Consider the following 12,843-nt stretch of genomic DNA (forward strand, 5'->3'; position numbering starts at 1 on the left):
TCTCCCCAAGCGCATTCGCGCTGATCCACAACACTCACTGCTCCACACACTGCTCCACACACCTGTCCAGTTCTCACACAGCATCATCTCATCTAACTACTCCCCTCTGAAACTTGCGCTTCCCAGTCGTCCCTTTAAACTATTGCGCTCCCACGTCATTATCATCCACTCTAATCTACCTGCGTCCCCACTACAGGTATCAGTCACTAACTAACCTTAACGTTACCTAATGTCATCTTCGCTAGATCCCTACACACAATATAACCTAACCCACCCGGGCTCGTTTTCACTGCCATACACCCCATAATCTATAGCGCATTTGCCCCACCTTAGTGAGGGATGACAGAGTTGCCATCCCACCACATCGGGCATCTCCCACTACCAATTTTGCACATCAAATTTCAACAAATCAAAAATTTGCCAATCACTACTCATCATCTGCCAATCATTACTGCCAATCCTTTGCCAATCATCAAATTTTGTTTTTCTAATTTCGGGGCCAAAACACTATCCTCGTCATTACAGTCTACTTACTAATGCCTCTCGGTGCGCCAATTAACTTCTAAAGCTCGGCTTCGTACAGCCAAGCCATGAATGCGGGTTGTTTGGTGCCAGCGGCTGGATACGTCCCGCATTCGGTGCAGGGAAGGAGGTTTACCCGGGCCGAGGTCCCACGCACCATCTCGGCACGGAGCCATCCCATGGCCCGATCTCGACCTGCCGGAATGCCTCAACAAAAAGTGGTCGCCATGACGACCCTTCCTATCGGGCTGCCCGCTCCGCCTAGTGGAGCACGGACGCGGCCGTTCAAAGCGAGGCCCAGAGTGGATCGCGTACGGCGGTTCTTTCGAAACCGCCGTGGTTCGGATCCCCGCTGGTCCTCGCGGCACGCGAAACCCGGCACGCACCGAGGGCCCGATTCGGCTAAAGGTCGTTCTAACCGCTAACCCGGTTAGCGTCGATGCTCCATTCGCATGCTTACACCCCGCAGCCCGTTCCTTGCTCACACATCCAGCCGTCTCCATGCTCTTGGTCATTGCACCTTCCCTGACACACCTAGGTACACTCATTCCGCTCACCGACTTGGTCGCACACCTGACCACCGAACACCTTGGCACACATTCGTCGCTCGCACACCTCACCAACACACCTCTTCGCGCCCCCTCCTCGGTCACCTCCTCTGTGACAATCACAGGTGTGCTCTTACTCGCACACCCAACCTCGTGCCTCACGACCAACTCAAGTGTGCATTCCCACACACGCTCTACCATTCCAGGTGTGCATCCTTCCATTCCAGGTGTACATCCTCGCTCACCTGTCACAACCAACTCACACTCCTTGTCACTCTCACTACTCTCACCACCACTCTTGACAACGCACTCACCCTTACTCCCGACAGCGCACTCTTTCCTCATGCACCTGTCCATTACACACCTTTCTCGCGCACACTCTTGCGCACACTCTCCCGTTACACCCTCTGTAACACTCACCACAGGCGTGCATTCTCCTTCACTCTTGACAGCGCACTCTTTCCCCATGCACCTGTCCGTTACACACCTTTCTCGCGCATCCTCTTGCGCACACTCATTCGTTACTTCCTCCGTAACACTTACCACACCGCGCTTCCATGTGCTCCCTCGCACACGCGCTACAACCAACTCACTCTCGACAGCACACTCCCTGGTCGGCGCGCACTTTTTCCTCACACACCCCAGAGTCGGACTTTCTCGCACACCTCCTTTTTCGCACACCAGACCTGTCGCACACTTCACCAACGGCCTCTCACGAACACCCGGGTCCATCTCGACCCCCAAGCTTCTTAAATCACCTGGCGCATCATACGCACGACCATATTGGTCACCACTTACACCGGGTCCTCTTCCTCTTCGCTTTTCCTCCATCACCTGCGAATCCCTCATCCGGTTAATGAGCACATCATCACGATCCAAACACAGACTTTGGACCAATTCTTTTACCTCCTCCTTTATCTCTTTCTTATCCCCTCTCCGTCGCTTCTTAATTTCGCTCACCCCTTCTTCCACTTCTTCTAATTTCTGCTTCACCTCTTTTATGTCCCGGTACGTCTCCTCAAGTTCGTCCTCTAAGGCTACCTTGACCGTTTCCATGTGCGTCCTCACCTGCCGGTCCTTCGTCTCCATTACCTCTGTCACCTCGTCCAACCTCGTTGTCAGTCCCTCACGTACCATCTGACATTCCCTCTTCGTCGCTATCAAGTCGTCTTTTAGTTCTTTCTGTGTCGCTTTTAACCCTCCTAGTACCGCAGTGTTCCTTTGTACCTGCTCCACTAACTCAGTCTGTCCCACCGTCAGCTGTTCCACCTCCTGCGTCAGGTCCTCTATGCCCCCTTGCAATTTTACAGTCCCCTTTCTCACCTCCTTCTCCATGCGCTCCTCACAGTGCCTCACCTCCTCGCGCACTCCTCCGACCTCCTCACTCACCCCTCTTCTGATCTCTTCTCCCATCACTTGCATCTCCTGCCCAGATGCCACCCTCATCTGCTCCATTTCCTCCCTGTGAGCATCCAATTTAGTTTCTACCCCCATTCTGACCCCCTCTATCTGCTGCCCCATTTGTTTAACTTCCCTTTCCGCTTGGTCCCTCATGTCCCTCAATTTGCCTTCCATACTGTTTTCTAACCCCTCTAACCCCTTTTGCATCCCTTCCATTTGATTCTCTTGAGCGGCCATTCTGTTTTCTACCCCCATTAACGCCTCCTGTATTTCCCCTAATCTATTGTCTAATCCCTCTATTCTACTCCCTAACCCTCCGATCTGGGCCCCCATCCTTTGTTCTAACCCCTCACCGGTACCCCTCGCTTCGTCCCTCATTACCCCCATTTGGCCCTCCAATCGCTCACCCTGAGCCTCTATACTGTTTTTCAAACCTCCAATTTGGTCTCCCATTTGTCTCATAAGGGCCCTCATTTGCAGGGAAAAAAGGTTCGAATCCACCAACGGCGCCGCTACGGTCGCGGGCGCGGTCGCCGTGGCCATGTGCGAGGTGCCATTTTGCGCGCCTGCCACCCTCACTGCTTCGCTCTCCTCGTGTCCTTCAATTTGGTCCTGGATCGACCCTGCCTCACTCTCCTCTACCGGAACCCAGCCGTCTTGATCCGCCATAGCGCGACTTTCAAAATTCGGGTTTTTATTTTTGTAAAACAAAATCAAATTTCGCCGTTAATAATTTCGAGCGCGTGAAGCGCGCTTCGGGTCCAATCCCACTTCCCGACACCAATTGTTACGGACACGACTTAAGATGTTGCTTGACCGAGCGGAATGGCCGCCGTGTTCGCACAGTTTACCCGATTCTTCCCCAACTCACCCGATTAGAACCCTATCCCGCCCGATTCCACTCGAACGTTGGCCGAATCGCGCTACGCTAAATCAATGAAGGAAAGGACACAACGGCTGGGATAAATGCAACGACACAAGGGGTACAGTTCTCAAGACCTCCGGAGGAGGATATAATTGGTGATGCAGAAACGGGTAGATTACACGGTAAGAGGTAAAGCACAGAAAAGATGGGCACTTAGACACAGTCTTATCTATCCCCGACAGACCACAGACAAACGGGACAAGACTGACTTACACGGGGATTGATGGCAGGGAAGGACAGGCAGTCGATAGCACAAGGTGCACCTTGGCTCAGGGGCAGAATCAAACGCGGTCCGGTCCAGAGATGCGGGGAGGTATTTCAGCGCTCGGAGGTGGCGTCTTCTCTCTCCAAGCTGAGGACGCATCTGACGTCACCTCCCTCTTCCTGCGCATGCTCAGCGGGGAGTGACACGCCCTCGGCTCATTAGCTCCGCCCCAGATGGAATCGGTCCGCCGCTTCTATTGGGTGTGGGGGGTTACCGGGCTCCGCCCTTGACGAGGAGCTGACAGCGAGCCCCTGCGTGGTAACCCCGTCGGCGCACATGTTCAATGGCGGCTAACCAAGCCGGAGTGAGGACGCACACTCCCCGTGCCGCCGCCGCTGTTGTTGTTGTTGTTGTTGTACCATGAGGAAGAGCTGCGGGGAGGTATTGGGAGGTCCTAAACTTTCTAACGGTGCCATACAATCACATTCTGGTGCAACGAAGAGTCAGAATTAATGGAAACGAGTCCTTAACTGACATAGACTAAGAATAACTAGCAAGATGTCCTATAGTTGTCTACGTGAGATGCGGTGGACCTGGATGCGACATTTAATGGGGGAAATAGGGGAAAGTCGGGTCTACAGAGTGTTGTTTACAGACAATGGGACTAGGGAATGGGGGATTGGGGATAGTTGGGAAGTATTGGGGAAATAGGGGAATATTTACAAGCGGATATGGATGGATCCAAATCCCATATCCGCAACAATATATATACTGGTTGGCGGGTGGGATATAAACCTCTGGCGGTCCGGATTACATCATACCTCTCCGAGTTAAAGGTCAAGCTCAAATGGCGATTTGAAAAAAAATGACGTGCTTTTTTTTGTGGTCGCTCAAGTTTGCCAATGCGGAATCTCAAAGCACTTGGCCTTCCAATATGTTTTTGCATCATAATAGTAGATCGGCAATGATGTTGTGCATCTGATATTTGTTTTGTGTTCTTGGCCTACTTTTTTGCATTGTGACCTAATTAACAAAAAGCACATTTTTCATCGTAACCTGAATAATTTTACTCCGATTTTCATGATATGAGTTTTCTGGATAGATTGAAGACGGCAGCACATTTTCTTAATCTACACTCTACCCCTAAATGTTGAAGGTCAAGGTCATATGGTGGTCCAAAGAAAATATGGCCAACATTGGATTGCGAACCAAGCGTAAGTTGTGGGTGTTCGCTAGGAGGCTTACACTTGGCGATCACTTTGTGATCACAGATATGTAGTTGACTTTTTGTGATGGTTTCCAATCATTGATGGGAATGTTTGGTTGCAACCAGATGAGAAAGCAGATGCGAGATGAGAAAGATGAGGTTATTTCTATAACCAGCCAAATAGCTCTTCCCCATGGAGCTCTGGACCCCCGGGTTGCTTGTCAGAGGTCACCAATAGCACTCCGGGGAGTCATGCCAAGAAGGTAAATGCACAAAATATCCCACTCCCCTCTTGTGAGCTTATCCACCAGACTGGCTTTTCTATACAAGGTCTAAGGCTACTGGAAAAAGTTTCAACACAAATCACACATTGATACATGGAAACCAGACTTTATGTCATATACAAGGCCACTGAGATTGAGAGATGTGACGTCATTTCCCAGAGCACTCTGGGTATCAGTGCACCATATATATGACATCACTTTTCTCTCTGCACTCACAGAGAATTTAAAGGAGGAATTTCCTCCTCTCCATCAATGTCAACCAACGGAGTTGAGAAGCCTACATCCGATGGTAAAAGTCCATGGGAATTTAGTGACTTATAAATTGACGTTTTAAATTGTAAACAAAAGACAATTGGAATGATTATACAAGCTAAAATTGGGTATGGTTGATTGGATTTTAATTTTGCAACTTGTAACACAAAGTGGCTTACTCCTCCTCCCTTCTCTCATCCTATATTTGGTAAGTGTTAAATAAGGTGTTGTAGAAGAGGGTGCATCAACTGCGGTAAACGTCTAAAAAAAAGTTTTTTGTTTGTTTTCGACAGCCTTGAAAACCTTAATTTTATTTTGATTAATTGTATATTTCATCACTGTAGAGCACAAATCTCCATGTTGGCGCTTCCCAAAACCCTCCGCTTTTGTAGTACTTAGACAAAACTTTACACCATTTTACGCCATTTCGACCAATAGAGTTTGCTGTTCTCTTACTCTCTCTTTTTCAATGTTGGGAAATATCGAGATTCAGACAATTGCAGCTCGTGGGAAATATAAATTGTGCTCAGAAAAGCAAAGCAAAAGTTTGAAAGACTCTTCCCATTTACTTTTGCTCAAGACTGCGTGGGGTAAGGTGTTCTAGGAACTCTCTAGTGACCTCCGCCACCGAAGGTGGATGTAGGTGATGTTTTCACCCCTGTCTGTTTGTCTGTCTGTTTGTAAACAGGATATCTAAAAAAGTTGTGGACGGATTTGGACGAAATTTGGTGGAGATGTTGAATATGTGACAAGGACGAAATGATTCGATTTTGGTGAAGATCCAGATCTGGATCCGGATCACAGAATTTTTTTAAAGTGATTCTTCACCATTGGGAGATAGGGCCAAAAACGATATGTAGCAGGATATCTCAAAAAGTTATGGACGGATTTGGACAAAATGTGGTGGACAGGTTGGGTGTGTGACAAGGCCAAATATATTCGATTTTGGTGAAGATCTGAATATGGATTCGGATACGAGAATTGTTTAATTTTTAAGTGATTCTTCACCATTGGGATATAGGGCCAAAAACTATATATAGCAGGATATCTCAAAAAGTTATGGACGGATTTGGACAAAATTTGGTGGACAGGTTGGGTGTGTGACAAGGCCAAATATATTCGATTTTGGTGAAGATCTGAATATGGATTCGGATACGAGAATTGTTTAATTTTTAAGTGATTCTTCACCATTGGGATATAGGGCCAAAAACTATATATAGCAGGATATCTCAAAACGTTATGGACGGATTTGGACAAAATTTGGTGGACAGGTTGGGTGTGTGACAAGGACAAATATATTCGATTTTGGTGAAGATCTGAATATGGATTCGGATACGAGAATTGTTTAATTTTTAAGTGATTCTTCACCATTGGGATATAGGGCCAAAAACTATATATAGCAGGATATCTCAAAACGTTATGGACGGATTTGGACAAAATTTGGTGGACAGGTTGGGTGTGTGACAAGGACAAATATATTCGATTTTGGTGAAGATCTGAATATGGATTCGGATACGAGAATTGTTTAATTTTTAGGTGATTCTTCACCATTGGGAGATAGGGCCAAAAACTATATATAGCAGGATATCTCAAAAAGTTATGGACTGATTTGAACGAAATTTGGTGGTGAGGTTAGATATGTGACAAGGGCGAATTGATTGGATTTTGTGAAGATCTGGATCCAGGTTACAGGATTTTTAAAAATAATATGTAATTCTTCACCATTGAGTGATGGGGTGAAAAACGATCGATATTCAGCATGGTATTTCAAAACGTTGTGGATTAGTGATGACAAAACTAAGTAAATGAGTTGGTCAGGTGACAAGAATAAGCCGATTCGATTTTGGTTCAGGTGCGAATCCAGATCCGGCCTATCAGTGGGATACTCAACGTAAACTGTTCAGCCTGGTGGATGTATGCTCTCTACCGAATGTCGTTCTTGTTCCAATTGTTTCCTAAATGAAACATTTTGCTGTGTACACAATTCTTCGAACCACAGGTTGACATCTAACACAATTCACTGATAAATTATAGTCCGTTTCATCATCCTTGGGTAATATCAGCCAACATTATTTCAGAACCATTTGCTATCAGTCAGTAACCTAATAACCTGTACGTATTTTACAAATCGTCCAAGAAAACCTTCCATTTATCATTTTCTCGTTCATGTTCCACTCCCAACGTCTTGTTTCCATGAATCGAAACCGTAATTTCATCTTCCTTCAATATTCCTTCCTCCTGCCCCTTCAAAACAACTAACAACTCTATTTAGAATCCTCCCTGCAGAATAAATAATTTGCATTAATTCAATACTTTCATCTGATACCAAAGCCATCTCTCTCATGCCCTCATGCCTACCTACCTCTTCACCCGCTCTGCCCTTGCACCCCTGCCTGCACTCGCTCCATACTTACCACACCTTCACTCACTCCCATTCATTCCACCGACACTCTCTCCTCCTCCACCCCATGATCCCCCACTCTCCCCACTGCCTGCACTCGCTCCATACCACTGAAAAGTCAATTGTTGTTGCTGAAATTTCATAAAAGTATGTGATTTATTTTACTCATAGTTGACTTACTCCACTAATTTGTAAACTACTCTCGTGGAAAGCAACGTTTTTATGAATGGGAACAACAGTTTGGACAAAGATGTCTGTAGTGACTGTGTGTGTGGGGGACTGTTTGGTCATATTGGTTATGATGGGTAAAATACAATGTCAGGGGATAATTTTTTGAATGGTATGATGATGAAGAGATTCCACAGTATATGTGAAGCATTCATGGGGTTAATGTAAGCAGACAATCCTGGAGATGTACTCAGAGGTCAATCAGTGTTCCGTTATCTGTGCACAGCAGGGACAAATCTACAAACATGTCCCGGCGAAAATTTGGATCCCGGAGGAAAATTTCCTTTAGAAACTTCACAAAATAATTACTGGTGTTCGAGAAATATTAATACATAGTATCGAAAGGTACTGCAAAGTTGTGTAAGTACGTAAAATACACAAATAAGCTAAATAGTCACCCGGCCTGGAAAGGCTATTTGGCCCCCCCTCTTCACTCTCCCTTCCCCCGATATTGGATTTTTACATCCCCAAATCTTTTGAGCTAATCTTTGTTCAAAAATAAAAGAGTAAACTGAAGGGTGGATAATCATGGTGAATGGTCCACAGAGGCTCTGTCAGCTTAGAACATCCCATTCCATAGCCATCCTGAGATGTGGGATGACCTCATTCCACGCCTCATGATCATGAGGTGATCCTCATGATCATGATCTACTCACAAAGGACGACCCTCCATTGGTGCTCAGACCGAAACGTGTGGAATATGGCAGCGATATGCCACCAATATCTGTTGCTCATGGGATTTTTATCACTTCGTGAAACTCTCCACACGGAATTTTGATTATTTCTCTATTTCTGAGTCAATAAGGTCACATAGTCAATAAAGTAGCAAAACAAGTACAGATACTGTTGTAAAAATCGGAGCCAGAAAACCTCTCAAGGAAGAAGGGAGGCTTTAATGCAATCGACCTGGTGCATCTAAAACATAACACCATAAACGTAACATTAGTCTACATGATACAAGGAATTCATTGCAATACATTTAAATGAAGCAACTACTACTAAGCAGCAAATCCTTACTTAGCTCTCATAGAATCATAGAATCGAGTATCCGTCTACAACTCTCACAGCAGGTTACATATGCAATAACGCCCATCTCAACAGGGCCCTCCCCATTAGACAGTCATGTGTATCAGCCCAACAACTGGCTTTATGTCGACTTTTCAGATCATTCTCCCTGTCTTAAGAATACCACTAATAGGAATAGTCGAATCCGAAGCGGGTCGGAGGTTGACACAGTCGACCGACGCGAGTGCGATACACACCGTCGTCCCCATAGCCCCGGCGCTAGGCATAGACCGCCAGCCATTACCCTGCGATCTCCTATCAGAACCGGGCGAGCCCGCAGCCGGAGGCGAGGGAGACATTATTTCGTATGGCGAGGCAGCGTCACCCCCCTTAGCCTCGGTAGGGCTCGAGTCGGGCACGACAGGGGTAGTCGGGTCAACTTCCGTTTCATCCATCTCACCATAAGGTGCTAGGTGACGCAGCGGAACCATACTTTGCCTGCTGTCTGCCAGTCGAACATGCACATACTGCGGATTCACTTCCAGTATGTCTACCCGGTCAGCAAGCGGCTCATATTTGCTTTGACCAACCACGCATTTTAGAAGCGCGGGTCTGGGCTCAGCTAGTTACGCGGGTAATGGATGCACACTAGAACCTAGACGTTGGTATCGGAAGAGTCTCTCGAGGCGTGGAATTAGTGGAGGTGCACAACAAGGAGCGGATCACGTGCAATGCCTCCGGGACCACCCGTTCCCAAATGGTCAGGGCTAAGCCACGGGTCCGCAAGGCCATCATGACCGCTCTCCATATAACACCGTTGTATTTTTCGATTTTTCCGTTCCCTCGGGGGTTATAGGCGAGGTTAGGAAATGTTAAGTCCCACGGTCACCGTGTATGAAAGCAGGATATCCGAACATCAGAAACAGCTGCCTAAAGCAACGAATCACTGTCAGGGCAGACGTGTCAGCACATGGAAATGGGAACGGGAAAATCGTGAGTACTCATCCACTGTAGTCAGCATGTACCGATTACCGGGCAAGGGCCCCTTGAAATTGACATTCAGTCGCTCCCATGGTTTACCGGCGTGTAGGAGAGTACCCACCGCCGGCTGGTAGAAACTCGGTTTTAGTTCTGCGCAAACCCTGCAGGTCTTGCATAAATGTCGTATCTCCTCCATGGAGAAAGGTAAGTTCTTACTCCTAATGAAGTGAACCATCCACGTCACGCCAGGGTGGTAGAGCGCTGCGTGGATATCACGCAGGTCGCCGACGGTCATCCCAGCACAGACAGGTCTTGATAGCGCATCAGCAGCGAGGTTGAGCATACCCGGCCTATACTTAAATACAAAGCGATAGTCAGCCAGTTCTATGCGCCAACGAGCAATCTTCTCGTTCTTTATCTTTCGTGAATGCTTCTGGTCATACATGAACAAAACGGACTGTTGATCGGTTATGATGGTAAAGCGACGTCCAAGAAGGAGATGCCTCCATCGGCGGATCGATTCAACAATGGCATACGCCTCCTTTTCGATAGAGGAGTGGCGTTGCTCGCTATCAGTTAGAGTATGTGAGAAGAATGCTACTGGTCGGTCTCCCTGACTCAGTGTCGCTGCGATTGCGCAATCGGACGCATCTTTTTCTATCACGAAAGGAATTGTCTCGTCGATTGAAGTCATGACCGAGCTGGCGATGTCACCCTTTAGTTGTTGAAATGCCGTCAGCGCGGCCAAGGGCAAGGGAAATGTTTTGCATTCCACAAGTAGCCTTATTTTCTCTGAGTAGCGTGAGACCCACATGCTGTAATGAGCGAATAGTCCCATTGTGCGTCGGAGAGTCGCACGGTCAATGGGAGGGGCAGGGTCGAGTAGGGGCTGGAGGCGAGCAGGATCGGGCCTTATCTTTCCTCCAGACACTGTGTACCCCAACAGATTTATGGTTCCCACAGAATAGCTACATTTCGATTCATTGAAGGTCAGTCGGTATTTACGAGCCACATCCAAAAAAACGACGCAAGTTCAAGTCGTGGTCTGTTTGATTCCAGCTGCAAACGGTCATGTTGTCAATGTAGATGAATACATCTTTCACTTGTTCTTTTGCCAAAATCTCGTCTGTCGCCCTCTGGAAACACGTTACCCCATCCGTAACTCCGAATGGGATTGTACGGAATTGATACAACCTCTGGCCTCATTCGAAAGCTGTGTAAGGTCGGTCGGCAGCTCGTATCGGAATCTGATGATACACACTTTTGAGGTCGAGTGTGCTGAAGACTCTATACTTAGATACCGCTCTTACCATGTCCTCCATTTTGGGTAAAGGATACGCATCGAGCTGGGTGAACCGATTAATAGTTTGGAAGTAGTCTATGACCATGTGTTTCCCATGGCCTGGGATGTTGATGACTAGGACTTGTGCGTGCCACGGCGACCGGCTGGGTTCGATAATGCCTTCGTGTAAAAGGCGTTTAGTTTCAGCGGCTATAAAGATAGCATCCGGCTGGGAATACCTTCTAGATTTCATGGCAACTGGATGACAATCGGCAGTCAAGCTCGGGAATAGTCGAGGCGGTTCGACAGCTATCTCAATGAGGGAGCAAATCGGGCATGGCTCTGAGCCCACGGATAGCGTGTGAGTGCCGCTGAACTGCATCTCTAAACATTTGTGCTGATTCAAAAAATCGTGACCCAGGAGCATGACGGAGCAGAGGTTAGGGAGCACAAGCAATTTAACATCACAGTAAGTAACATCATTAGCAACCAGCTCAACCACACACACTCCACGTGCTCGCTGCCATAGGGCTCCCGAGGCCATGTACATGCGTTGAGTCGAGGCGGCGGGAGTCCATCCGAATCATTCCATGAGAAGAGGGCTGATGTAGCTTCGATCGCTCCCCGTATCAACCAACGCTTCCACCGTCTGTCCGTTGATTTCGACCGGCACCAAGGCACGATCGAGTCCGCTCGGAGCTCACCGGGTTCCCGTCACCAAGTGCGCGCCTACGAGCGTCGCTCATTTGGTCTTGGGCGCGCGACATGCTTTAGCAAAATATCCGCACTTCCCGCAATTATGGCACACCGATTCTCCGGCTGGGCAACTCACGCGAGGATGGCGATGATTGCCACAGGAAAAACATTTGCCAGTCTGACCAGCGGGTGGATGTACTTACTTTTTCCACATGCAAATTTTGCATTTATGTTTATTTAAATTATACAATGGACTACAAAATGTAAATGTTTCATGATATTTGTCACCTTGTCATCTTTATATCACCTTTATCTGTCAATATTGTTGAAATAAAGATCAAATAGCTGTATTTTTTTTTTTTTTTTTTTTTCTGGATACTGAATCGAGGCTCGTGAAAGAGCTAATATTTATTTCACAAACAAAACAACCAGACAAACAAAATATACAAAAAGAGGGAGCGGAAGACAAGACGGGGAGAGAAGGGGAAGCACACAACCACAACATTTGAGAGCAGGGAGAAGTGTGGGAGGGAGAGGGCTTGGGGGGAGGAGGCATGGGAAGGGGGGGGGGAGAGGTATAAAACACAAGGGGACCGAAATTAGCGGGGGTAGAAAAGATCAAGGTTTTGAATGGGGGAGGATAGATGGTGGTGAACAGCTGTTTTAAAGACCTGGAGGGTGGAGTGGGATTGAAGAGAGTGAGGGAGTTTGTTCCAGAGGTGGGAGAAAAGAGGAATGAATGAGTGAAGGTGAGCAGAAAGTCTTGATTTTGGCAGTTTAACCATAAGAGGGTTGCAGGCAGATCTTGTGCGACCTGTAGGAATATTTGGGGGACAGAGCCCAGAGAGAGCTGGGGGGGGCAAGGCCAGAGAGGAGTCGGTAGAAGACGGAAAGACCACCAACCTG

This window comes from Myxine glutinosa, chromosome 8 (assembly GCF_964187855.1).
Source record: "Myxine glutinosa chromosome 8, kmMyxGlut1.1, whole genome shotgun sequence".
Classification (NCBI taxonomy): Eukaryota; Metazoa; Chordata; class Myxini; order Myxiniformes; family Myxinidae; genus Myxine; species Myxine glutinosa.